At 63.6% G+C, this 21,831-nt stretch overlaps 14 non-coding genes across 14 annotated transcripts; 9 read left to right on the forward strand and 5 right to left on the reverse strand.

Annotated features, from left to right (window-relative positions):
* The first annotated feature begins 588 nt into the window (after window positions 1–588).
* Window positions 589–660, forward strand: TRNAD-GUC (transfer RNA aspartic acid (anticodon GUC)). Its single transcript has one exon. It is a non-coding gene; the product is annotated as a tRNA-Asp (tRNA).
* A 616-nt stretch (window positions 661–1,276) lies between these two features.
* On the forward strand, window positions 1,277–1,348 carry TRNAG-UCC (transfer RNA glycine (anticodon UCC)). The gene has a single exon. It is a non-coding gene; the product is annotated as a tRNA-Gly (tRNA).
* Window positions 1,349–1,650: 302 nt separating this feature from the next.
* Window positions 1,651–1,722, forward strand: TRNAE-CUC (transfer RNA glutamic acid (anticodon CUC)). Its single transcript has one exon. It is a non-coding gene; the product is annotated as a tRNA-Glu (tRNA).
* Window positions 1,723–5,794: 4,072 nt separating this feature from the next.
* TRNAG-GCC (transfer RNA glycine (anticodon GCC)) lies at window positions 5,795–5,865 on the reverse strand. The gene has a single exon. It is a non-coding gene; the product is annotated as a tRNA-Gly (tRNA).
* A 1,651-nt stretch (window positions 5,866–7,516) lies between these two features.
* TRNAL-CAG (transfer RNA leucine (anticodon CAG)) lies at window positions 7,517–7,599 on the reverse strand. The gene has a single exon. It is a non-coding gene; the product is annotated as a tRNA-Leu (tRNA).
* Window positions 7,600–8,257: 658 nt separating this feature from the next.
* On the forward strand, window positions 8,258–8,329 carry TRNAD-GUC (transfer RNA aspartic acid (anticodon GUC)). The gene has a single exon. It is a non-coding gene; the product is annotated as a tRNA-Asp (tRNA).
* A 613-nt stretch (window positions 8,330–8,942) lies between these two features.
* On the forward strand, window positions 8,943–9,014 carry TRNAG-UCC (transfer RNA glycine (anticodon UCC)). Its single transcript has one exon. It is a non-coding gene; the product is annotated as a tRNA-Gly (tRNA).
* Window positions 9,015–9,316: 302 nt separating this feature from the next.
* On the forward strand, window positions 9,317–9,388 carry TRNAE-CUC (transfer RNA glutamic acid (anticodon CUC)). Its single transcript has one exon. It is a non-coding gene; the product is annotated as a tRNA-Glu (tRNA).
* Window positions 9,389–13,460: 4,072 nt separating this feature from the next.
* Window positions 13,461–13,531, reverse strand: TRNAG-GCC (transfer RNA glycine (anticodon GCC)). The gene has a single exon. It is a non-coding gene; the product is annotated as a tRNA-Gly (tRNA).
* A 1,651-nt stretch (window positions 13,532–15,182) lies between these two features.
* Window positions 15,183–15,265, reverse strand: TRNAL-CAG (transfer RNA leucine (anticodon CAG)). The gene has a single exon. It is a non-coding gene; the product is annotated as a tRNA-Leu (tRNA).
* A 658-nt stretch (window positions 15,266–15,923) lies between these two features.
* Window positions 15,924–15,995, forward strand: TRNAD-GUC (transfer RNA aspartic acid (anticodon GUC)). The gene has a single exon. It is a non-coding gene; the product is annotated as a tRNA-Asp (tRNA).
* Window positions 15,996–16,611: 616 nt separating this feature from the next.
* TRNAG-UCC (transfer RNA glycine (anticodon UCC)) lies at window positions 16,612–16,683 on the forward strand. Its single transcript has one exon. It is a non-coding gene; the product is annotated as a tRNA-Gly (tRNA).
* A 302-nt stretch (window positions 16,684–16,985) lies between these two features.
* Window positions 16,986–17,057, forward strand: TRNAE-CUC (transfer RNA glutamic acid (anticodon CUC)). Its single transcript has one exon. It is a non-coding gene; the product is annotated as a tRNA-Glu (tRNA).
* Window positions 17,058–21,125: 4,068 nt separating this feature from the next.
* On the reverse strand, window positions 21,126–21,196 carry TRNAG-GCC (transfer RNA glycine (anticodon GCC)). The gene has a single exon. It is a non-coding gene; the product is annotated as a tRNA-Gly (tRNA).
* Between the last annotated feature and the right edge of the window lie 635 nt (window positions 21,197–21,831).

The following is a 21,831-nucleotide window of genomic DNA, read 5'->3' on the forward strand; positions in this document are numbered from 1 at the left end:
CTGTCTGGGTTCGGTGCGCAACCGACGGACCGCGCGGGCGGAGCGGGCGCCAGGTGAACGGAGCCGGCCGGCGTTGACGTGGACGCCCCCGCGTCCCCACCCCGGACCCAAACGGTCCGCGTCGGGCCGGCCGCCGCCGCCGCACGCCCCAGCCCCCGCGCCTGGGCTCGCCGAACCCCGCAGGGCGCTGCGCCCACCGCGTCCTAGGAGCAGCGGCCTGACTGTTTCGCCCGCGCCTCTTCCTGCCCCGGCGCGATCCCCGCGTTGGAGACAGCAGGCAGGGCGCACGGGGAGGTTCCACGCCGCTCCGGTACCTGTCGGGGTCCGGGTCCGGCTCCGGGTCCCAGCGGGATCGCAGGGTGCTTTGTTGGGTGTCGGGGTAGGTCGCGCCAATGGTGGCGGGGGGCGGGTGGCGGGTGATGGGTGGCGGGTGGCGGGTGGCGGGTGACGGGTGGCGGGTGGCGGGTGGCGGGTGGCGGGTGGAGGGCGAGCACGCACCGGGCCCCTGCGGTCGGGGGAGGGGATCAAGGCAGGGCTAGGCGTCCGCGGTCGCAGTGGGGTCTGGCGTCCCGGCGACGGTCGCCGTCGTCCTCGTTAGTATAGTGGTGAGTATCCCCGCCTGTCACGCGGGAGACCGGGGTTCGATTCCCCGACGGGGAGGCAGCCGTCCTTTTTGGGCCGCCGCCTCGGACCCAGCCTGTGGGCCCTCCTTCTCCTTCCTCCGCCCTCCAGCTAGTGGCAGTGCGCCATCTCGGGCCTGGCCTGCCTGGCCCCTTGGCCCCCTGGGCCCCCTGGGCCCCCTGGGCCCCCTTGGCCTCCTGCCTTTTCTTCTCGCCCGCGGCTTGGTCGCCGCAGGCGGGCGGCCTCCTCTGGCCCCCCACGGCGCCCGACGAGCTGCCGGCCCAAAGTGGGTGTCGGAAGAGGCTTTCTGCGACGCACAGGGCCCGGCGCCCGGTGGGAGGCGGAGGAGCGAGGACCCTGTCGGCGCCGGCCGTGTCCCCGCCGGGCACCTGGTGGGGAAGGGCTCTGGCGGCCCCGGGCGGCGAGGGAGCGAGAGCTCCCCCAGAGGCAGGCGGGCGGAACGGGGCAGCCGCGCTCGCCTTGCACCGGTGGGGCGCCGGGCGGCCTTCGGCGGGGCCGTGGCAGCGCGGAGCTGCGGGCGGGCGGGCGGGCGGGCGGGCGGACGGACCGGGCGTCGGGGCCGGGCTGCCCCGGGCGTCGGCGGCGCGCTGGTGGGAGCCCCGGGCCGGCGTGGCGGGGCTGCCCGCGCCGTGCGGCGTTGGTGGTATAGTGGTGAGCATAGCTGCCTTCCAAGCAGTTGACCCGGGTTCGATTCCCGGCCAACGCAGCGGGCCGACCTTTTGCGGAGGTCCCGGGCGCGGAGCTCGTGTGGCAGCTTGGCCTGTGGCTGCGTGCCTGTGCGCCCGGGAAGGAGGCGCGCGGTGTTTGGAGGGTGTGCTGCGAACAGGGCAGAGCTGCTCGTGAGGGCAGGCCGGTTGCCGCCGGCGTCGCGGGGGCTGGTTGCGGGTGTTTGTTTTAACCCGAAGCAGGGGACAGGCGCCAAGGTAGCGCCAAGGTAGCGCCAAGGTAGTGCTGGGAGCCGGAGGCGCCCGGGGCCAGGAGGCGCAAGCCGGGCCCCGAAGCCGTCACTCCCTGGTGGTCTAGTGGTTAGGATTCGGCGCTCTCACCGCCGCGGCCCGGGTTCGATTCCCGGTCAGGGAAGCCTTCCTTCTTTGGCTCTGCCTGCCAGCTGCCAGGCCCCTTCACACCTCCCCTTTTGGCCAACAGGCTCGCTCGCTCGCTTCTCCCGCGCCCCAGCCACAACCTCCCGCGGCCTCCACGTGCGCCCCAACGCTCCCCGCCTGCCTCCACCCATCCGTCCTTTTGGCCTCGCTGGCGCCACCTTCGCAACATCAGCTTCACAGCTCTTCCTTGTCACGTGCTCGCCTCGCTCCCACTCTTTCTCAGCGGCAAAGCCCACTGGCCAGGTCAGGCTTTCTCCTCCCATGGCCGCCAGGTGACCCGCCACCACCACCGCCACCCTCGCACTCTCGGCTGGCCACCGAATGGGCCAGGACTCTCGAGCAGAGCGGCTTCCGCCAAGCCAAGCCCGGTGGCTGACGGGCCACTTCTCTCTCGGCTGCGGGGGATCTGCGCCTAATGGTTGGGCCACCCGCCAGAGCCACTCATGCCAGCAAGCGCACTGGCTTTTCCGAGGCGTGCCAGACCCTGAGCGCGGGATCCGTGATTGGGCTCCACGGGTGTCACCGGCTTCGGTAGAAATGGCAGCGGAACTTGAGGAGCCGAGACCACGGGCCATAGCTCCAGGGAGGCCGAGCTGCGACAGTCACTCTGGCAGCATGACTATGTTCTTCTTCATGCGGACATGATATCGATGGGATTCCTGTGACGTGTGGTAACACGTGTAGACTGCGTAGTGATCGATGAGCCACTGAGGGGATGTAGGGCATCCATCCCGTGGGTGTCTGTCGTCTCTACCTGTTGGGAGCATCTCAGGTGCTGTCTTCCAGGAGCTCTTCGGAAACACGCACTAATACGTCGTTGTTACCCCTAGTCGCCCTACTCTGCCCTAGAACATTCTTAGAACGTATTCCCTCCATCTAAACGCATGCTGGTACCCAATTCACCAACCTCGCTTCACCGCAGTCACCCACACACCCTCTCCAGCCTCTGATCTCTACCTGTTGAGAGCATCTCAGGTGCTGTCTTCCAGGAGCTCTTCGGAAACACGCACTAATACGTCGTTGTTACCCCTAGTCGCCCTACTCTGCCCTAGAACATTCTTAGAACGTATTCCCTCCATCTAAACGCATGCTCGTACCCATTTCACCAACCTCTCTTCACCGCAGTCACCCACACACCCTCTCCAGCCTCTGGTGTCTATCGTTCTACTCTCTACCTCCACAAGGTGAACTTTTTGAGCTCCCAGGATTGGGGTAAGAACCTGCCCTCTCTGTCTTTCTGTGCCCGGCTCATTTGGTGTTCCATCGTGACCTATAGCTCCGCCTCTGTTGCTGCAGACGAGAGGATTTCGTTCTTTTCTACGGCCAAATGGCATTCCATGGTGTCCATATGCCACATTCTTGTTAATCCATTTCCCGGCTGACGGACACTTAGGTTGTCTTAACGACATCTTGCCTACTTGCACGTCCTTCATAGGCTCTCTGCAAGAAGAAAAATATGGCTCTTTTTGCCCGACCTCGCAGGCAGTCAGACCTTATGGTTGTCTTCCCCTGTTCCCTAAAAGTCGCTGTTCTTCTATTCTTTCTCAAGGTGCGCTGATCTCATATTGTTCAAACACACGTGTTTTACCATCAATTTGTAGAGTTAACACAATTGTCACAGGGGTCCTGAGGTGAGGTACATCCTCAGCTTACGGAGATAACAGGATTAAGAGATTAAAGTAAAGACAGGCGTAAGAAATTATAAAAGCATTATTTGGGAACCGAAGAAAGTCCATATTAAAATGAAGTCTTCACAGTTTACGTGCCTCTGCCGCGGCTCCAGCCGGTCCCTCCGTTCGGGGTCCCTGACTTCCCGCAACATACACGTGCGTGTGTGTACACGTGCTCCCGCTCACTGTTGACGGGTTTGAGATTCTCGCCTATTCTGGATGTGAAAATGAATCTTGAGAGGTCCCATTAGTTAGACCAACCTGGCCACGGGCATTGAAGCGTGGAGATGCAGGAGTTCGTGGGGAAAACCCAACGGCCAGGCTGACCAAAGCGCATGTGCGGGGTTGGGGTTCCTGATAGACTTCCAGCTGAAGTTTGCTTCCCATTGCCTGACCTACGCTCTCTGTCTTCTCCCCAAATGTCAAGGAACATGTGGAGATGGTACCCATCCCCAGCGCCAAGATTCGCTGTGGAACGCTTTTCCCATCCCCTCCTTAGCACAGATGAGCCCAGTGCTCCAACCCTCTATTCAACCCGTATTGATCATTATTGTCTGGCTGATCCCCCAAGTCAATGGCAGAAGTCAGTCGACTTCTTGCCAAAACTCCTCTGTAGGGGCAAAGTAGACGTCCAACCAACTGCACAAACCTCTCCCGTGTCATTCGTGGGATCTTGGCACAGTCGGATCACCTGCAGAGACCAGACCCTGTCGGGGATAGAGATGTTTGCCATCCCCACGGGAGGCTGGCTTGCTTGCCAGCGTGATGTGGGTGGATGTCAGTGGGTGACAGTGACGGACGAAGGTGTCCGTTCCCGTGGCTGGCGTCCACCCCAGCCCGGGGCAAGGGGCTGACACCGAGGAAAGGAGAGAAGCATGTCGCGTGCTGGGAGCTGGAAGAAGGAGTCCAGGGTGTCCAGGGGGTGCACAGGGCTGGCTGGCCAGGTCTGGGAGTGAGGCTGTCCAGTGAAACGGAGGTTGTGCAGATGCCTGGGGCGTCAGGGCACCTCGCGGGCCGCCTATGCGGTCGGAGGGATCCCAGCTGGTGGCGGAGCTGGCGTGTGTCTGAAGAGCCTGAAGGAGGCCAGGGCTGGGGGATAGGAGTCGTCTGAGTGAGGGACATTGACGGCGAGAGGGAGAGTTGACTGTGCGAGAGAGAGAGACAGAGAGATAGAGACAGAGAGAGAGAGAGAGAGAGAGAGACAGAGACAGAGACAGAGAAAGACAGAGAGGGTGAGAGATTGAGAGAGTGAGAGAGAGAGACAGACAGAGAGAGAGAGAGAGTGTGTGTCTGTGTGTGTGTGTGTGTGTGTGTGTGTGTGAGTGAAAGGGCGGGTGGGGTGAGACAAAGGTGGTGGAGGGAGGGCTGAGCCTGAAGGCTGGTGGGAACAGTACCTTTTCAGCGGGTTGGCCTGGGCAGGAAGGAAGTCTGTGTGGTCAAAGGGCACCCCCGCCGGCGAGACTGGGCTGCTGCTTGGGCTGGGCGGTCAGAGTATGGAGTGGGGCTGGGGTGAGGTGGCAAGCAGCCCAGGGTGGGAGAGACGTCGTGACAGAGCGACTGGAGGCCACGTCCCACGTCCCAAAAGGGTAGGGAATGCAACTGGACCCGAGACATAAATAAGCCGTCTTCAGGACGCACATTCACGTCTCAGGCATGTGTCTGGGGCTGAGATGAAAAGAGGTCCGAGGGAGAGAAACAAGGCAGCATCCTCGACTAAAGTGGTGGATTGGGGTTAGGTTGGGAGATGCGACATGGCGGTGGTGGTGCCGGCAGAATGAGGGGAGAGAGTGTGGAGTAGCCGGAACACGATGAATATAGACGGTGCACATGCCACGCGTACACTCGTGTGGTCGCGTTAAGGACTGTGTGACCAACTAGGGGAAAGTGATGAGTTACTCCCCGGAGTCGCGACTTCCTTCCTACTGGAAGGGCAACCATGGCATCATTTTCTGGATGTGGGGAGCCAGCGAGGGGGAGAGAGAGAGAGAGGAAAAGAGGTCGAGGTGGTGAAATGTGAAGAGGAGAGGTGGGGCGAGTGGCTGCAAGCCCGTGGTGCCTGGCGGTGTTCCTTGAAGTGAAATGCGTCGGGCAGAGGCGGTGGCAGGGCAATGAAGAGAAACAGGAGCAGGAGGCTGCCCAGGGCTGGTGTCTGGCGCGCTCTCGTGTTTGGAGGGGTTGTTGTTACCAAGGTGGGGGGGTGGGGGCACAGGCTCAACCGTAAGTCAGTGGAGAGAGGCACGGAAGAAAGGGCAGAGGGGCGTCGCGCGTGGGAGCGCAGCCGGTGCCGGACTCGCTCGCGCGCCCCGAGTGTAAGGAGGCGGCAGAGGCGAGCGCAGCTACGCCTTGGTGCTGCTGCAGCACCAAAATGGGAGGGTGTGCTGCATGGGCCGGGAATCGAACCCGGGCCTCCCGCGTGGCAGGCGAGAATTCTACCACTGAACCACCCATGCACCGATGGCAAACGCCAACGGAAGCTGGTGCAGCGGAGCTCGCCACCAGCGGCCGTTCACTGGTCACCGCCTGCCGTGGGCCTCCGTCCTATTGGAGCGGCCACGAGAGGCTGGCCCGATGGGGCGGGCAGAAGGGGAGGCTCCCGTCACGTCGAGGGACCTGAGGCGGGGCGCGGAGGGAGAGCGGAGGGAGAGAGGCCGACTCGGCCCATCTTGCGCTTTCTCTGCCGCCCAGGGCCGAGAGACTGCCCGCCGGGGTCTCCAGGGGAAGGACCAGCCGTGGCCCGCGCCCGAATGCCCGTGTGGGCAGGTGAGCTGTGGCGGGCCTTGCTGAGCGCGGATCCCCGGCACAGACCCAAAGTTCTTGTTTTTGTTTTTGTTTGTTTCTTTGTTTGTTTGTTTCTTTCTTTCTTTCGAGGGTCCTTTTTTTTTCTTTCTTTTCTTCACCGCCGGGCCGGCCTTCTCACTTGTGTCACCTGCGGGTGGGTGGGGAGGTGGGTGTGTCAGCGAGCGGGGGCGGCGATGGGGAACGGGTCTCGCAGCCGTGGCCTGCGGGCTCAGAAACGCAGACCAAGTCCGTGGGCGCCTCGCTCCTGCGCTGTGACCCACCCCACCGGCTCGCACTTGGGCTGGTAGGGAGGCTGGAGCGCGAGAAAGGAGCGGAGGAGCGCTTCGGCAGAGCCGCAGCTGGCTGACCCTGGAGAAGGCGCGCTGGGTGTGGCTGGGACGGCCCAGGCCGCGGCTTCCCCCGTGGGGATGCGGTGTGGCGCGGAGCTGGTCCCGGCGGGGCCTGGCGTTTGTGGGCGCGTGACGGGGATCTAGGGCTTCCGCTCGTGATTCCTCGTTGGCTGTCTTTCCGGGTTTGGACTCGCCTGCCAGGCTGTGTGCAGGGTTCCCGCTGCCTGTGGCCGGCAGGCGTCCGGGCTGCAGGTGGGCCGGCAGGCAGGTGTTAGCGGGAAGGGAGCACAAGTAGCGAGGTGGGATCGGCGACGTGGCTAGGGCGTCTGGAGAATGGAATGCGCGGCCGGGGTCCGAGGGGTCGGAGGAAAGGACAGGATGTTGGATGGCGTGCCTCTGGTGGGAGAAGTGTGTGCGGCTCCACGAGCGAGTCGCTCGCTGCCGTTCAGCGGTCAGAAGTTGGAGGGTGAAACCGGGCGGGCTGTGCAGGCCAGGACGCCTCTGGGCAGCGCAGCGGCGATTCGAGGCGGTGGGCGGTGGGCGGTGGGCGGTGGGCGGTGGGCGGAGGCCGGTGGGAGGAAGGAGGGAAAAGGAGGAATAGGGCAAGAATCTGGGCTGTGTCTGTTTGGGCGGGCGGAGGAGATAGGCAGGGAAGAGCGTGGAAGGTGGTCGCGGTCGCTCGCTGTGTGTGGGGCCAGGGAAGAGGGCGTGCGAGGTGGCGGGGAGGGCGTCCGTCCGAAGGGCAATTGGTAGAGGGTCGCGGGCGCTGGCGCATGGTCCTGGGCTGTTTCTGCGACAGGCGGCGGGTGGGCAGGAAGAACGGACGTGCCTGAGAAGCGGCGGCGTTTTGGAGGCTTGCTTCAAGGGGGCTGGAGTTTGGAGAGCGGGCAAGGGCTCAAGGCAGGAACCGGCCAAAGGTGCTCCAGGGTTGCCATGGGCGTTGCCCTCCGGCGGGCGGGCCAAAAGGTCGGCTTGTCAGGAGTGGGATTCGAACCCACGCCTCCAGGGGAGACTGCGACCTGAACGCAGCGCCTTAGACCGCTCGGCCATCCTGACGGCGCGCCGGGGCGCGTCGCCGCTCGCATGGCTGGGACCCGGCGCGAACGCCTGCGCCGTTGGCCGGCGCCTGTCTGGGTTCGGTGCGCAACCGACGGACCGCGCGGGCGGAGCGGGCGCCAGGTGAACGGAGCCGGCCGGCGTTGACGTGGACGCCCCCGCGTCCCCACCCCGGACCCAAACGGTCCGCGTCGGGCCGGCCGCCGCCGCCGCACGCCCCAGCCCCCGCGCCTGGGCTCGCCGAACCCCGCAGGGCGCTGCGCCCACCGCGTCCTAGGAGCAGCGGCCTGACTGTTTCGCCCGCGCCTCTTCCTGCCCCGGCGCGATCCCCGCGTTGGAGACAGCAGGCAGGGCGCACGGGGAGGTTCCACGCCGCTCCGGTACCTGTCGGGGTCCGGGTCCGGCTCCGGGTCCCAGCGGGATCGCAGGGTGCTTTGTTGGGTGTCGGGGTAGGTCGCGCCAATGGTGGCGGGGGGCGGGTGGCGGGTGATGGGTGGCGGGTGGCGGGTGGCGGGTGACGGGTGGCGGGTGGCGGGTGGCGGGTGGCGGGTGGAGGGCGAGCACGCACCGGGCCCCTGCGGTCGGGGGAGGGGATCAAGGCAGGGCTAGGCGTCCGCGGTCGCAGTGGGGTCTGGCGTCCCGGCGACGGTCGCCGTCGTCCTCGTTAGTATAGTGGTGAGTATCCCCGCCTGTCACGCGGGAGACCGGGGTTCGATTCCCCGACGGGGAGGCAGCCGTCCTTTTTGGGCCGCCGCCTCGGACCCAGCCTGTGGGCCCTCCTCCTTCCTCCGCCCTCCAGCTAGTGGCAGTGCGCCATCTCGGGCCTGGCCTGCCTGGCCCCTTGGCCCCCTGGGCCCCCTGGGCCCCCTGGGCCCCCTTGGCCTCCTGCCTTTTCTTCTCGCCCGCGGCTTGGTCGCCGCAGGCGGGCGGCCTCCTCTGGCCCCCCACGGCGCCCGACGAGCTGCCGGCCCAAAGTGGGTGTCGGAAGAGGCTTTCTGCGACGCACAGGGCCCGGCGCCCGGTGGGAGGCGGAGGAGCGAGGACCCTGTCGGCGCCGGCCGTGTCCCCGCCGGGCACCTGGTGGGGAAGGGCTCTGGCGGCCCCGGGCGGCGAGGGAGCGAGAGCTCCCCCAGAGGCAGGCGGGCGGAACGGGGCAGCCGCGCTCGCCTTGCACCGGTGGGGCGCCGGGCGGCCTTCGGCGGGGCCGTGGCAGCGCGGAGCTGCGGGCGGGCGGGCGGGCGGGCGGGCGGACGGACCGGGCGTCGGGGCCGGGCTGCCCCGGGCGTCGGCGGCGCGCTGGTGGGAGCCCCGGGCCGGCGTGGCGGGGCTGCCCGCGCCGTGCGGCGTTGGTGGTATAGTGGTGAGCATAGCTGCCTTCCAAGCAGTTGACCCGGGTTCGATTCCCGGCCAACGCAGCGGGCCGACCTTTTGCGGAGGTCCCGGGCGCGGAGCTCGTGTGGCAGCTTGGCCTGTGGCTGCGTGCCTGTGCGCCCGGGAAGGAGGCGCGCGGTGTTTGGAGGGTGTGCTGCGAACAGGGCAGAGCTGCTCGTGAGGGCAGGCCGGTTGCCGCCGGCGTCGCGGGGGCTGGTTGCGGGTGTTTGTTTTAACCCGAAGCAGGGGACAGGCGCCAAGGTAGCGCCAAGGTAGCGCCAAGGTAGTGCTGGGAGCCGGAGGCGCCCGGGGCCAGGAGGCGCAAGCCGGGCCCCGAAGCCGTCACTCCCTGGTGGTCTAGTGGTTAGGATTCGGCGCTCTCACCGCCGCGGCCCGGGTTCGATTCCCGGTCAGGGAAGCCTTCCTTCTTTGGCTCTGCCTGCCAGCTGCCAGGCCCCTTCACACCTCCCCTTTTGGCCAACAGGCTCGCTCGCTCGCTTCTCCCGCGCCCCAGCCACAACCTCCCGCGGCCTCCACGTGCGCCCCAACGCTCCCCGCCTGCCTCCACCCATCCGTCCTTTTGGCCTCGCTGGCGCCACCTTCGCAACATCAGCTTCACAGCTCTTCCTTGTCACGTGCTCGCCTCGCTCCCACTCTTTCTCAGCGGCAAAGCCCACTGGCCAGGTCAGGCTTTCTCCTCCCATGGCCGCCAGGTGACCCGCCACCACCACCGCCACCCTCGCACTCTCGGCTGGCCACCGAATGGGCCAGGACTCTCGAGCAGAGCGGCTTCCGCCAAGCCAAGCCCGGTGGCTGACGGGCCACTTCTCTCTCGGCTGCGGGGGATCTGCGCCTAATGGTTGGGCCACCCGCCAGAGCCACTCATGCCAGCAAGCGCACTGGCTTTTCCGAGGCGTGCCAGACCCTGAGCGCGGGATCCGTGATTGGGCTCCACGGGTGTCACCGGCTTCGGTAGAAATGGCAGCGGAACTTGAGGAGCCGAGACCACGGGCCATAGCTCCAGGGAGGCCGAGCTGCGACAGTCACTCTGGCAGCATGACTATGTTCTTCTTCATGCGGACATGATATCGATGGGATTCCTGTGACGTGTGGTAACACGTGTAGACTGCGTAGTGATCGATGAGCCACTGAGGGGATGTAGGGCATCCATCCCGTGGGTGTCTGTCGTCTCTACCTGTTGGGAGCATCTCAGGTGCTGTCTTCCAGGAGCTCTTCGGAAACACGCACTAATACGTCGTTGTTACCCCTAGTCGCCCTACTCTGCCCTAGAACATTCTTAGAACGTATTCCCTCCATCTAAACGCATGCTGGTACCCAATTCACCAACCTCGCTTCACCGCAGTCACCCACACACCCTCTCCAGCCTCTGATCTCTACCTGTTGAGAGCATCTCAGGTGCTGTCTTCCAGGAGCTCTTCGGAAACACGCACTAATACGTCGTTGTTACCCCTAGTCGCCCTACTCTGCCCTAGAACATTCTTAGAACGTATTCCCTCCATCTAAACGCATGCTCGTACCCATTTCACCAACCTCTCTTCACCGCAGTCACCCACACACCCTCTCCAGCCTCTGGTGTCTATCGTTCTACTCTCTACCTCCACAAGGTGAACTTTTTGAGCTCCCAGGATTGGGGTAAGAACCTGCCCTCTCTGTCTTTCTGTGCCCGGCTCATTTGGTGTTCCATCGTGACCTATAGCTCCGCCTCTGTTGCTGCAGACGAGAGGATTTCGTTCTTTTCTACGGCCAAATGGCATTCCATGGTGTCCATATGCCACATTCTTGTTAATCCATTTCCCGGCTGACGGACACTTAGGTTGTCTTAACGACATCTTGCCTACTTGCACGTCCTTCATAGGCTCTCTGCAAGAAGAAAAATATGGCTCTTTTTGCCCGACCTCGCAGGCAGTCAGACCTTATGGTTGTCTTCCCCTGTTCCCTAAAAGTCGCTGTTCTTCTATTCTTTCTCAAGGTGCGCTGATCTCATATTGTTCAAACACACGTGTTTTACCATCAATTTGTAGAGTTAACACAATTGTCACAGGGGTCCTGAGGTGAGGTACATCCTCAGCTTACGGAGATAACAGGATTAAGAGATTAAAGTAAAGACAGGCGTAAGAAATTATAAAAGCATTATTTGGGAACCGAAGAAAGTCCATATTAAAATGAAGTCTTCACAGTTTACGTGCCTCTGCCGCGGCTCCAGCCGGTCCCTCCGTTCGGGGTCCCTGACTTCCCGCAACATACACGTGCGTGTGTGTACACGTGCTCCCGCTCACTGTTGACGGGTTTGAGATTCTCGCCTATTCTGGATGTGAAAATGAATCTTGAGAGGTCCCATTAGTTAGACCAACCTGGCCACGGGCATTGAAGCGTGGAGATGCAGGAGTTCGTGGGGAAAACCCAACGGCCAGGCTGACCAAAGCGCATGTGCGGGGTTGGGGTTCCTGATAGACTTCCAGCTGAAGTTTGCTTCCCATTGCCTGACCTACGCTCTCTGTCTTCTCCCCAAATGTCAAGGAACATGTGGAGATGGTACCCATCCCCAGCGCCAAGATTCGCTGTGGAACGCTTTTCCCATCCCCTCCTTAGCACAGATGAGCCCAGTGCTCCAACCCTCTATTCAACCCGTATTGATCATTATTGTCTGGCTGATCCCCCAAGTCAATGGCAGAAGTCAGTCGACTTCTTGCCAAAACTCCTCTGTAGGGGCAAAGTAGACGTCCAACCAACTGCACAAACCTCTCCCGTGTCATTCGTGGGATCTTGGCACAGTCGGATCACCTGCAGAGACCAGACCCTGTCGGGGATAGAGATGTTTGCCATCCCCACGGGAGGCTGGCTTGCTTGCCAGCGTGATGTGGGTGGATGTCAGTGGGTGACAGTGATGGACGAAGGTGTCCGTTCCCGTGGCTGGCGTCCACCCCAGCCCGGGGCAAGGGGCTGACACCGAGGAAAGGAGAGAAGCATGTCGCGTGCTGGGAGCTGGAAGAAGGAGTCCAGGGTGTCCAGGGGGTGCACAGGGCTGGCTGGCCAGGTCTGGGAGTGAGGCTGTCCAGTGAAACGGAGGTTGTGCAGATGCCTGGGGCGTCAGGGCACCTCGCGGGCCGCCTATGCGGTCGGAGGGATCCCAGCTGGTGGCGGAGCTGGCGTGTGTCTGAAGAGCCTGAAGGAGGCCAGGGCTGGGGGATAGGAGTCGTCTGAGTGAGGGACATTGACGGCGAGAGGGAGAGTTGACTGTGCGAGAGAGAGAGACAGAGAGATAGAGACAGAGAGAGAGAGAGAGAGAGAGAGACAGAGACAGAGACAGAGAAAGACAGAGAGGGTGAGAGATTGAGAGAGTGAGAGAGAGAGACAGACAGAGAGAGAGAGAGAGTGTGTGTCTGTGTGTGTGTGTGTGTGTGTGTGTGTGTGAGTGAAAGGGCGGGTGGGGTGAGACAAAGGTGGTGGAGGGAGGGCTGAGCCTGAAGGCTGGTGGGAACAGTACCTTTTCAGCGGGTTGGCCTGGGCAGGAAGGAAGTCTGTGTGGTCAAAGGGCACCCCCGCCGGCGAGACTGGGCTGCTGCTTGGGCTGGGCGGTCAGAGTATGGAGTGGGGCTGGGGTGAGGTGGCAAGCAGCCCAGGGTGGGAGAGACGTCGTGACAGAGCGACTGGAGGCCACGTCCCACGTCCCAAAAGGGTAGGGAATGCAACTGGACCCGAGACATAAATAAGCCGTCTTCAGGACGCACATTCACGTCTCAGGCATGTGTCTGGGGCTGAGATGAAAAGAGGTCCGAGGGAGAGAAACAAGGCAGCATCCTCGACTAAAGTGGTGGATTGGGGTTAGGTTGGGAGATGCGACATGGCGGTGGTGGTGCCGGCAGAATGAGGGGAGAGAGTGTGGAGTAGCCGGAACACGATGAATATAGACGGTGCACATGCCACGCGTACACTCGTGTGGTCGCGTTAAGGACTGTGTGACCAACTAGGGGAAAGTGATGAGTTACTCCCCGGAGTCGCGACTTCCTTCCTACTGGAAGGGCAACCATGGCATCATTTTCTGGATGTGGGGAGCCAGCGAGGGGGAGAGAGAGAGAGAGGAAAAGAGGTCGAGGTGGTGAAATGTGAAGAGGAGAGGTGGGGCGAGTGGCTGCAAGCCCGTGGTGCCTGGCGGTGTTCCTTGAAGTGAAATGCGTCGGGCAGAGGCGGTGGCAGGGCAATGAAGAGAAACAGGAGCAGGAGGCTGCCCAGGGCTGGTGTCTGGCGCGCTCTCGTGTTTGGAGGGGTTGTTGTTACCAAGGTGGGGGGGCGGGGGCACAGGCTCAACCGTAAGTCAGTGGAGAGAGGCACGGAAGAAAGGGCAGAGGGGCGTCGCGCGTGGGAGCGCAGCCGGTGCCGGACTCGCTCGCGCGCCCCGAGTGTAAGGAGGCGGCAGAGGCGAGCGCAGCTACGCCTTGGTGCTGCTGCAGCACCAAAATGGGAGGGTGTGCTGCATGGGCCGGGAATCGAACCCGGGCCTCCCGCGTGGCAGGCGAGAATTCTACCACTGAACCACCCATGCACCGATGGCAAACGCCAACGGAAGCTGGTGCAGCGGAGCTCGCCACCAGCGGCCGTTCACTGGTCACCGCCTGCCGTGGGCCTCCGTCCTATTGGAGCGGCCACGAGAGGCTGGCCCGATGGGGCGGGCAGAAGGGGAGGCTCCCGTCACGTCGAGGGACCTGAGGCGGGGCGCGGAGGGAGAGCGGAGGGAGAGAGGCCGACTCGGCCCATCTTGCGCTTTCTCTGCCGCCCAGGGCCGAGAGACTGCCCGCCGGGGTCTCCAGGGGAAGGACCAGCCGTGGCCCGCGCCCGAATGCCCGTGTGGGCAGGTGAGCTGTGGCGGGCCTTGCTGAGCGCGGATCCCCGGCACAGACCCAAAGTTCTTGTTTTTGTTTTTGTTTGTTTCTTTGTTTGTTTGTTTCTTTCTTTCTTTCGAGGGTCCTTTTTTTTTCTTTCTTTTCTTCACCGCCGGGCCGGCCTTCTCACTTGTGTCACCTGCGGGTGGGTGGGGAGGTGGGTGTGTCAGCGAGCGGGGGCGGCGATGGGGAACGGGTCTCGCAGCCGTGGCGTGCGGGCTCAGAAACGCAGACCAAGTCCGTGGGCGCCTCGCTCCTGCGCTGTGACCCACCCCACCGGCTCGCACTTGGGCTGGTAGGGAGGCTGGAGCGCGAGAAAGGAGCGGAGGAGCGCTTCGGCAGAGCCGCAGCTGGCTGACCCTGGAGAAGGCGCGCTGGGTGTGGCTGGGACGGCCCAGGCCGCGGCTTCCCCCGTGGGGATGCGGTGTGGCGCGGAGCTGGTCCCGGCGGGGCCTGGCGTTTGTGGGCGCGTGACGGGGATCTAGGGCTTCCGCTCGTGATTCCTCGTTGGCTGTCTTTCCGGGTTTGGACTCGCCTGCCAGGCTGTGTGCAGGGTTCCCGCTGCCTGTGGCCGGCAGGCGTCCGGGCTGCAGGTGGGCCGGCAGGCAGGTGTTAGCGGGAAGGGAGCACAAGTAGCGAGGTGGGATCGGCGACGTGGCTAGGGCGTCTGGAGAATGGAATGCGCGGCCGGGGTCCGAGGGGTCGGAGGAAAGGACAGGATGTTGGATGGCGTGCCTCTGGTGGGAGAAGTGTGTGCGGCTCCACGAGCGAGTCGCTCGCTGCCGTTCAGCGGTCAGAAGTTGGAGGGTGAAACCGGGCGGGCTGTGCAGGCCAGGACGCCTCTGGGCAGCGCAGCGGCGATTCGAGGCGGTGGGCGGTGGGCGGTGGGCGGTGGGCGGTGGGCGGAGGCCGGTGGGAGGAAGGAGGGAAAAGGAGGAATAGGGCAAGAATCTGGGCTGTGTCTGTTTGGGCGGGCGGAGGAGATAGGCAGGGAAGAGCGTGGAAGGTGGTCGCGGTCGCTCGCTGTGTGTGGGGCCAGGGAAGAGGGCGTGCGAGGTGGCGGGGAGGGCGTCCGTCCGAAGGGCAATTGGTAGAGGGTCGCGGGCGCTGGCGCATGGTCCTGGGCTGTTTCTGCGACAGGCGGCGGGTGGGCAGGAAGAACGGACGTGCCTGAGAAGCGGCGGCGTTTTGGAGGCTTGCTTCAAGGGGGCTGGAGTTTGGAGAGCGGGCAAGGGCTCAAGGCAGGAACCGGCCAAAGGTGCTCCAGGGTTGCCATGGGCGTTGCCCTCCGGCGGGCGGGCCAAAAGGTCGGCTTGTCAGGAGTGGGATTCGAACCCACGCCTCCAGGGGAGACTGCGACCTGAACGCAGCGCCTTAGACCGCTCGGCCATCCTGACGGCGCGCCGGGGCGCGTCGCCGCTCGCATGGCTGGGACCCGGCGCGAACGCCTGCGCCGTTGGCCGGCGCCTGTCTGGGTTCGGTGCGCAACCGACGGACCGCGCGGGCGGAGCGGGCGCCAGGTGAACGGAGCCGGCCGGCGTTGACGTGGACGCCCCCGCGTCCCCACCCCGGACCCAAACGGTCCGCGTCGGGCCGGCCGCCGCCGCCGCACGCCCCAGCCCCCGCGCCTGGGCTCGCCGAACCCCGCAGGGCGCTGCGCCCACCGCGTCCTAGGAGCAGCGGCCTGACTGTTTCGCCCGCGCCTCTTCCTGCCCCGGCGCGATCCCCGCGTTGGAGACAGCAGGCAGGGCGCACGGGGAGGTTCCACGCCGCTCCGGTACCTGTCGGGGTCCGGGTCCGGCTCCGGGTCCCAGCGGGATCGCAGGGTGCTTTGTTGGGTGTCGGGGTAGGTCGCGCCAATGGTGGCGGGGGGCGGGTGGCGGGTGATGGGTGGCGGGTGGCGGGTGGCGGGTGACGGGTGGCGGGTGGCGGGTGGCGGGTGGCGGGTGGAGGGCGAGCACGCACCGGGCCCCTGCGGTCGGGGGAGGGGATCAAGGCAGGGCTAGGCGTCCGCGGTCGCAGTGGGGTCTGGCGTCCCGGCGACGGTCGCCGTCGTCCTCGTTAGTATAGTGGTGAGTATCCCCGCCTGTCACGCGGGAGACCGGGGTTCGATTCCCCGACGGGGAGGCAGCCGTCCTTTTTGGGCCGCCGCCTCGGACCCAGCCTGTGGGCCCTCCTTCTCCTTCCTCCGCCCTCCAGCTAGTGGCAGTGCGCCATCTCGGGCCTGGCCTGCCTGGCCCCTTGGCCCCCTGGGCCCCCTGGGCCCCCTGGGCCCCCTTGGCCTCCTGCCTTTTCTTCTCGCCCGCGGCTTGGTCGCCGCAGGCGGGCGGCCTCCTCTGGCCCCCCACGGCGCCCGACGAGCTGCCGGCCCAAAGTGGGTGTCGGAAGAGGCTTTCTGCGACGCACAGGGCCCGGCGCCCGGTGGGAGGCGGAGGAGCGAGGACCCTGTCGGCGCCGGCCGTGTCCCCGCCGGGCACCTGGTGGGGAAGGGCTCTGGCGGCCCCGGGCGGCGAGGGAGCGAGAGCTCCCCCAGAGGCAGGCGGGCGGAACGGGGCAGCCGCGCTCGCCTTGCACCGGTGGGGCGCCGGGCGGCCTTCGGCGGGGCCGTGGCAGCGCGGAGCTGCGGGCGGGCGGGCGGGCGGGCGGGCGGACGGACCGGGCGTCGGGGCCGGGCTGCCCCGGGCGTCGGCGGCGCGCTGGTGGGAGCCCCGGGCCGGCGTGGCGGGGCTGCCCGCGCCGTGCGGCGTTGGTGGTATAGTGGTGAGCATAGCTGCCTTCCAAGCAGTTGACCCGGGTTCGATTCCCGGCCAACGCAGCGGGCCGACCTTTTGCGGAGGTCCCGGGCGCGGAGCTCGTGTGGCAGCTTGGCCTGTGGCTGCGTGCCTGTGCGCCCGGGAAGGAGGCGCGCGGTGTTTGGAGGGTGTGCTGCGAACAGGGCAGAGCTGCTCGTGAGGGCAGGCCGGTTGCCGCCGGCGTCGCGGGGGCTGGTTGCGGGTGTTTGTTTTAACCCGAAGCAGGGGACAGGCGCCAAGGTAGCGCCAAGGTAGCGCCAAGGTAGTGCTGGGAGCCGGAGGCGCCCGGGGCCAGGAGGCGCAAGCCGGGCCCCGAAGCCGTCACTCCCTGGTGGTCTAGTGGTTAGGATTCGGCGCTCTCACCGCCGCGGCCCGGGTTCGATTCCCGGTCAGGGAAGCCTTCCTTCTTTGGCTCTGCCTGCCAGCTGCCAGGCCCCTTCACACCTCCCCTTTTGGCCAACAGGCTCGCTCGCTCGCTTCTCCCGCGCCCCAGCCACAACCTCCCGCGGCCTCCACGTGCGCCCCAACGCTCCCCGCCTGCCTCCACCCATCCGTCCTTTTGGCCTCGCTGGCGCCACCTTCGCAACATCAGCTTCACAGCTCTTCCTTGTCACGTGCTCGCCTCGCTCCCACTCTTTCTCAGCGGCAAAGCCCACTGGCCAGGTCAGGCTTTCTCCTCCCATGGCCGCCAGGTGACCCGCCACCACCACCGCCACCCTCGCACTCTCGGCTGGCCACCGAATGGGCCAGGACTCTCGAGCAGAGCGGCTTCCGCCAAGCCAAGCCCGGTGGCTGACGGGCCACTTCTCTCTCGGCTGCGGGGGATCTGCGCCTAATGGTTGGGCCACCCGCCAGAGCCACTCATGCCAGCAAGCGCACTGGCTTTTCCGAGGCGTGCCAGACCCTGAGCGCGGGATCCGTGATTGGGCTCCACGGGTGTCACCGGCTTCGGTAGAAATGGCAGCGGAACTTGAGGAGCCGAGACCACGGGCCATAGCTCCAGGGAGGCCGAGCTGCGACAGTCACTCTGGCAGCATGACTATGTTCTTCTTCATGCGGACATGATATCGATGGGATTCCTGTGACGTGTGGTAACACGTGTAGACTGCGTAGTGATCGATGAGCCACTGAGGGGATGTAGGGCATCCATCCCGTGGGTGTCTGTCGTCTCTACCTGTTGGGAGCATCTCAGGTGCTGTCTTCCAGGAGCTCTTCGGAAACACGCACTAATACGTCGTTGTTACCCCTAGTCGCCCTACTCTGCCCTAGAACATTCTTAGAACGTATTCCCTCCATCTAAACGCATGCTGGTACCCAATTCACCAACCTCGCTTCACCGCAGTCACCCACACACCCTCTCCAGCCTCTGATCTCTACCTGTTGAGAGCATCTCAGGTGCTGTCTTCCAGGAGCTCTTCGGAAACACGCACTAATACGTCGTTGTTACCCCTAGTCGCCCTACTCTGCCCTAGAACATTCTTAGAACGTATTCCCTCCATCTAAACGCATGCTCGTACCCATTTCACCAACCTCTCTTCACCGCAGTCACCCACACACCCTCTCCAGCCTCTGGTGTCTATCGTTCTACTCTCTACCTCCACAAGGTGAACTTTTTGAGCTCCCAGGATTGGGGTAAGAACCTGCCCTCTCTGTCTTTCTGTGCCCGGCTCATTTGGTGTTCCATCGTGACCTATAGCTCCGCCTCTGTTGCTGCAGACGAGAGGATTTCGTTCTTTTCTACGGCCAAATGGCATTCCATGGTGTCCATATGCCACATTCTTGTTAATCCATTTCCCGGCTGACGGACACTTAGGTTGTCTTAACGACATCTTGCCTACTTGCACGTCCTTCATAGGCTCTCTGCAAGAAGAAAAATATGGCTCTTTTTGCCCGACCTCGCAGGCAGTCAGACCTTATGGTTGTCTTCCCCTGTTCCCTAAAAGTCGCTGTTCTTCTATTCTTTCTCAAGGTGCGCTGATCTCATATTGTTCAAACACACGTGTTTTACCATCAATTTGTAGAGTTAACACAATTGTCACAGGGGTCCTGAGGTGAGGTACATCCTCAGCTTACGGAGATAACAGGATTAAGAGATTAAAGTAAAGACAGGCGTAAGAAATTATAAAAGCATTATTTGGGAACCGAAGAAAGTCCATATTAAAATGAAGTCTTCACAGTTTACGTGCCTCTGCCGCGGCTCCAGCCGGTCCCTCCGTTCGGGGTCCCTGACTTCCCGCAACATACACGTGCGTGTGTGTACACGTGCTCCCGCTCACTGTTGACGGGTTTGAGATTCTCGCCTATTCTGGATGTGAAAATGAATCTTGAGAGGTCCCATTAGTTAGACCAACCTGGCCACGGGCATTGAAGCGTGGAGATGCAGGAGTTCGTGGGGAAAACCCAACGGCCAGGCTGACCAAAGCGCATGTGCGGGGTTGGGGTTCCTGATAGACTTCCAGCTGAAGTTTGCTTCCCATTGCCTGACCTACGCTCTCTGTCTTCTCCCCAAATGTCAAGGAACATGTGGAGATGGTACCCATCCCCAGCGCCAAGATTCGCTGTGGAACGCTTTTCCCATCCCCTCCTTAGCACAGATGAGCCCAGTGCTCCAACCCTCTATTCAACCCGTATTGATCATTATTGTCTGGCTGATCCCCCAAGTCAATGGCAGAAGTCAGTCGACTTCTTGCCAAAACTCCTCTGTAGGGGCAAAGTAGACGTCCAACCAACTGCACAAACCTCTCCCGTGTCATTCGTGGGATCTTGGCACAGTCGGATCACCTGCAGAGACCAGACCCTGTCGGGGATAGAGATGTTTGCCATCCCCACGGGAGGCTGGCTTGCTTGCCAGCGTGATGTGGGTGGATGTCAGTGGGTGACAGTGACGGACGAAGGTGTCCGTTCCCGTGGCTGGCGTCCACCCCAGCCCGGGGCAAGGGGCTGACACCGAGGAAAGGAGAGAAGCATGTCGCGTGCTGGGAGCTGGAAGAAGGAGTCCAGGGTGTCCAGGGGGTGCACAGGGCTGGCTGGCCAGGTCTGGGAGTGAGGCTGTCCAGTGAAACGGAGGTTGTGCAGATGCCTGGGGCGTCAGGGCACCTCGCGGGCCGCCTATGCGGTCGGAGGGATCCCAGCTGGTGGCGGAGCTGGCGTGTGTCTGAAGAGCCTGAAGGAGGCCAGGGCTGGGGGATAGGAGTCGTCTGAGTGAGGGACATTGACGGCGAGAGGGAGAGTTGACTGTGCGAGAGAGAGAGACAGAGAGATAGAGACAGAGAGAGAGAGAGAGAGAGAGAGACAGAGACAGAGACAGAGAAAGACAGAGAGGGTGAGAGATTGAGAGAGTGAGAGAGACAGACAGAGAGAGAGAGAGAGTGTGTGTCTGTGTGTGTGTGTGTGTGTGTGTGTGTGTGAGTGAAAGGGCGGGTGGGGTGAGACAAAGGTGGTGGAGGGAGGGCTGAGCCTGAAGGCTGGTGGGAACAGTACCTTTTCAGCGGGTTGGCCTGGGCAGGAAGGAAGTCTGTGTGGTCAAAGGGCACCCCCGCCGGCGAGACTGGGCTGCTGCTTGGGCTGGGCGGTCAGAGTATGGAGTGGGGCTGGGGTGAGGTGGCAAGCAGCCCAGGGTGGGAGAGACGTCGTGACAGAGCGACTGGAGGCCACGTCCCACGTCCCAAAAGGGTAGGGAATGCAACTGGACCCGAGACATAAATAAGCCGTCTTCAGGACGCACATTCACGTCTCAGGCATGTGTCTGGGGCTGAGATGAAAAGAGGTCCGAGGGAGAGAAACAAGGCAGCATCCTCGACTAAAGTGGTGGATTGGGGTTAGGTTGGGAGATGCGACATGGCGGTGGTGGTGCCGGCAGAATGAGGGGAGAGAGTGTGGAGTAGCCGGAACACGATGAATATAGACGGTGCACATGCCACGCGTACACTCGTGTGGTCGCGTTAAGGACTGTGTGACCAACTAGGGGAAAGTGATGAGTTACTCCCCGGAGTCGCGACTTCCTTCCTACTGGAAGGGCAACCATGGCATCATTTTCTGGATGTGGGGAGCCAGCGAGGGGGAGAGAGAGAGAGAGGAAAAGAGGTCGAGGTGGTGAAATGTGAAGAGGAGAGGTGGGGCGAGTGGCTGCAAGCCCGTGGTGCCTGGCGGTGTTCCTTGAAGTGAAATGCGTCGGGCAGAGGCGGTGGCAGGGCAATGAAGAGAAACAGGAGCAGGAGGCTGCCCAGGGCTGGTGTCTGGCGCGCTCTCGTGTTTGGAGGGGTTGTTGTTACCAAGGTGGGGGGGCGGGGGCACAGGCTCAACCGTAAGTCAGTGGAGAGAGGCACGGAAGAAAGGGCAGAGGGGCGTCGCGCGTGGGAGCGCAGCCGGTGCCGGACTCGCTCGCGCGCCCCGAGTGTAAGGAGGCGGCAGAGGCGAGCGCAGCTACGCCTTGGTGCTGCTGCAGCACCAAAATGGGAGGGTGTGCTGCATGGGCCGGGAATCGAACCCGGGCCTCCCGCGTGGCAGGCGAGAATTCTACCACTGAACCACCCATGCACCGATGGCAAACGCCAACGGAAGCTGGTGCAGCGGAGCTCGCCACCAGCGGCCGTTCACTGGTCACCGCCTGCCGTGGGCCTCCGTCCTATTGGAGCGGCCACGAGAGGCTGGCCCGATGGGGCGGGCAGAAGGGGAGGCTCCCGTCACGTCGAGGGACCTGAGGCGGGGCGCGGAGGGAGAGCGGAGGGAGAGAGGCCGACTCGGCCCATCTTGCGCTTTCTCTGCCGCCCAGGGCCGAGAGACTGCCCGCCGGGGTCTCCAGGGGAAGGACCAGCCGTGGCCCGCGCCCGAATGCCCGTGTGGGCAGGTGAGCTGTGGCGGGCCTTGCTGAGCGCGGATCCCCGGCACAGACCCAAAGTTCTTGTTTTTGTTTTTGTTTGTTTCTTTGTTTGTTTCTTTCTTTCTTTCTTTCGAGGGTCCTTTTTCTTTCTTTCTTTTCTTCACCGCCGGGCCGGCCTTCTCACTTGTGTCACCTGCGGGTGGGTGGGGAGGTGGGTGTGTCAGCGAGCGGGGGCGGCGATGGGGAACGGGTCTCGCAGCCGTGGCGTGCGGGCTCAGAAACGCAGACCAAGTCCGTGGGCGCCTCGCTCCTGCGCTGTGACCCACCCCACCGGCTCGCACTTGGGCTGGTA

Source organism: Pongo pygmaeus, chromosome 1, assembly GCF_028885625.2.
Source record: "Pongo pygmaeus isolate AG05252 chromosome 1, NHGRI_mPonPyg2-v2.0_pri, whole genome shotgun sequence".
NCBI lineage: Eukaryota > Metazoa > Chordata > Mammalia > Primates > Hominidae > Pongo > Pongo pygmaeus.